The 3,242-nt window shown below is 59.8% G+C and overlaps 1 protein-coding gene across 1 annotated transcript in view; it reads right to left on the bottom strand.

Moving 5' to 3' along the window:
- ARHGAP39 (Rho GTPase activating protein 39) overlaps positions 1 to 3,242 on the bottom strand; it is a 62,994-nt gene that overhangs the window by 3,014 nt on the left and 56,738 nt on the right. The gene's annotated exons all lie outside the window — the stretch shown is intronic.

Here is a 3,242-nt window from a genome sequence, read left to right as displayed (position 1 = left end):
CCCCCCCCGGAGGCCCCACGCCCTGCCGTTCCTGTGGAGGCCACATCACCCAAAAGGTCCTTCTGTGTCCTCCAACCTGCTGGTCAGCTGAAGGCACGTGGGGCTTTCCGGGTGGAAGGAGATGCGGCTCCAAGGCTTCTCCCCCTGCAGCCATCGCTGCCGTGGCTCTTCCAAAAGCCGGTCCACGAGCTGGGCCACCGCCACGCTGTTCGTCCAGGGCACCCAAGGAGAAGCAAAGGACCACGTCTGCTGGCGACATCAGCCTTCTCCAGCCAAGTCCACCCCAGCGGACAGCGCGGTCAAGCTGGGGAGTTACACAGGCGGCAGAACGTGATGGGTCCTCTGCTGCTAGGGCCAATATAAAATTAGCTTCAGCCCTAATTAGCACAGTCCTAAATGAACTTGGGGGAAGCCTAGGGCTACAACAAGGGGATAAGCAATCGGGCGTCAATGGCTGCTGGCCGTCACCTCCTGGCAAGGGGTGACCCCCCTTTTGGCTCGGGGATTCGGGGAACGCTGAAACCCAGAAGCAAACTCAAGCGTGCTGTGGGGGAAGGAAGTCGTGGTGCCACGTGCGTGGATGGGGCTTGGACGCATCCCAGTGCGGGGCCAACGTGGGGACACACCGTCGGTGACACTGGGCATGTCCCCATCCCTTGTGCCACCCCGTCACATCTCCCGTGCGCTTCCCTCCTCTTGCCAGGTCTCTGCATCTCCCCGCATGTCATCTCCAGCGTCATTTTGCTCTGGTTTTCTTCTCCGTTTCTGCCACATCTTGCCATCACGGACAGCGTGACAACCCTCCGCACAAAGCTCACCGCCAGGGCCGGCTGCAGGTCTGCGCCCACCGCAGGAAGCTTCCGCTTCGACCAATGTTGAAGGTTGCCCAGCTGATGGGGGCGTAGGAAACCAAATTAAAACCACGTGACAATCTTGGACATGATCATCGAATGGTTTGGGTTGGGAGGGACCTTCAAAGACCGTCCCCTCCAACCCCCCCCTGCAACGAGCGGGGACATCTCCCACTAGATCAGGTTGCTCAGAGCCCCGTCCAACCTGACCTTGAACACTTCCAACGATGGGGCATCCACAACTTCTCTGGGCAACCTGGTCCAGCGTCCCACCACCTTGGCTGGAAAGCTGCTCTTCCTGGAATGGGTGTCCCTGAGCTTGAGGACAACATCAGACAGGGTCAACCAGACAGAAACGCCCGGGTAGCGGAGAAGAGTCCCACCACATCCTGAGCTCTACGCAGAAGGCACAGGATCACTAATGGTGGCAGCTATTCCTCCTGGCCAACGTGAGCATCCAAAGCGGATTTGGAGCTCTCCAGTTTTGGGTTTGAACCTCCTCGTGCAGCACCGGGTGCCTGGGGACACTTGTGCACGGGGAATTTTCTTCTGCTGCCTTTGGATGCGACGCCCCACCGACTTCCTTACACATTCCCATGGGCAAAAAAGCATTTTCCAGATTTTTTGCCGTTTCCCAGGTTTTTCCACGTCCAGGGTCTCCCTCCTCCTTGCTGATACCAAGCTCCGTCTTCCAGGCAGTTTTCCAGGTCGGATTGCTCTCACCAGGGTAACTATCCCTGCACACGGCGTCATCATCCAGTTTAAAAAAGCCGTTACGGCCTTTCCTCCCGTCCTTACATCAGCCCTCGATGCATCCAAAAGCGAATCAAGCGGTCTTATGCCGGAAACCCTTGTCTTCACCTCCCCACCTCCGCAGACCATCTCTGGGCTCCTCTGGCCGCGGGGACGCGGGCAGCGTCCCTGTCCTTGCCTGGAGCGGGGTACTACAGGTCAGAGGGGCAGATTTTGGGTGTCGGATGCTGGGAGGGGAAAGGACATGGGAGGTGAAAGCCATAAGCCAGGAGCTGCTGATGGGAAACACCTGATGGGTTGGAAGATGGGCACAGGGGATGCACCAGCTCCAGCAGGTCCAAATCAGAGCCCATGGGGGGCTATCAGCAGCCGGAGGGCTACGCCGTCACAAGAATGGTCTATGGCACCTCCAGGAGCTCCTCTGGGATGGGAGTTTGGGGCAGGAGAGGTCTCCAGGACCGGGGCAGCTCAGTCCCAGGGAGGGTACAGGCAGCTCAGAGCCCTGGGAAGCAGATCCTGGAAAGCTGGTGTGCTGGTGGCTGTTTCATCCCGAGGTTTTGAGGAACCAGCTGGCTAAGGAGCAACTTCTTTGGGGGACCAGGTTACTAAGGACCAGCTTTGAGGGACCAGCTTGCCAAGGACCAGCTTCTTTGAGGGACCAGCTTGCCAAGGACCAGCTTCTTTGAGGGACCAGCTTGCTAAGGAGCAACTTCTTTGAGGGACCAGCTTGCTAGGGACCAGCTTCTATGAGAAAGCAAATCTGGCAGCCAGGTCGGCAGCGCTGTCGATCCCAACGTGCCAGGGAGGAGACCGAGGCAGGATCCGTGTGGGGTGCTGCCTGCGATCAAACGGGACAGCCTGCACCGGCGGGACGAAGCTCCTCAACTTACTTTCAGGCCTCACTGGAAAAAAACTCCTGGAAATTGCCTCGGAGTTACCGGTGGGTCCGGTGACGGGTTCAGCCACCACTTGGATGGCTGGAGCTGGAGTGGTGGGTCAAGACCCCAACTCAAACATGGCGCTGCCTGTTCCTGCTCACCGCGAAAGCCAAGGGCCAGCGGCGCTGCTCCAGCACCTCGAACCGCTACGGCTGGGAACAACCTGGCGAGCAAACCCTCATTTCTGGCAGAGGACGCCTTTGAGAATGGAAGCAGGCGGAGAGAGCGGAAAGGGGCCCATTTTCTCGATGCCGTTTACACACCCTGGCCATCTCCCCCTCGCTCTGCAGAAGGGACATCCCTGCTCACGCGTCTCCTCCAGCTGGATGGGGACCAGAGGTGGCATTTTGGGTGTCCCCAGAATCCAGCGCTCTTGCGAGGATGCTACGAAGCCCAGGCTGAGCCACCGCGGGATTGCTAAGGAAAATCTCCTGCACCGCTGCAGTCCGACGGTGCCGTGACGTGAAATGCAAGGAGATGAGCTACTGCAAAGCACATGAGACCCGTGCATGTGCCGGGAGCACCGAGCACAAGCCGGGGACAGGCGCTCGGGGCTCCCCTGGGAGCCGGGCGGGTGCTCGGGGACCAGGAGCTGGCTCCCACCGAGCACCAGCCAGACCGAAGGAGGAGAAGCAGCGCCTGAAGCCGTGGCACAGGGCCGAGGCTGCCACGGTGCAGAGGGGCCCATGCCGGCGCTCGG

The sequence above is a fragment of the Pygoscelis adeliae genome, unplaced genomic scaffold (assembly GCF_000699105.1).
Source record: "Pygoscelis adeliae isolate BGI_AS28 unplaced genomic scaffold, ASM69910v1 Scaffold198, whole genome shotgun sequence".
NCBI classification, from domain to species: Eukaryota; Metazoa; Chordata; class Aves; order Sphenisciformes; family Spheniscidae; genus Pygoscelis; species Pygoscelis adeliae.
The sequence above is the reverse complement of the archived record's forward strand: the minus strand, read 5'-3'. Positions and strand labels throughout refer to the sequence as shown.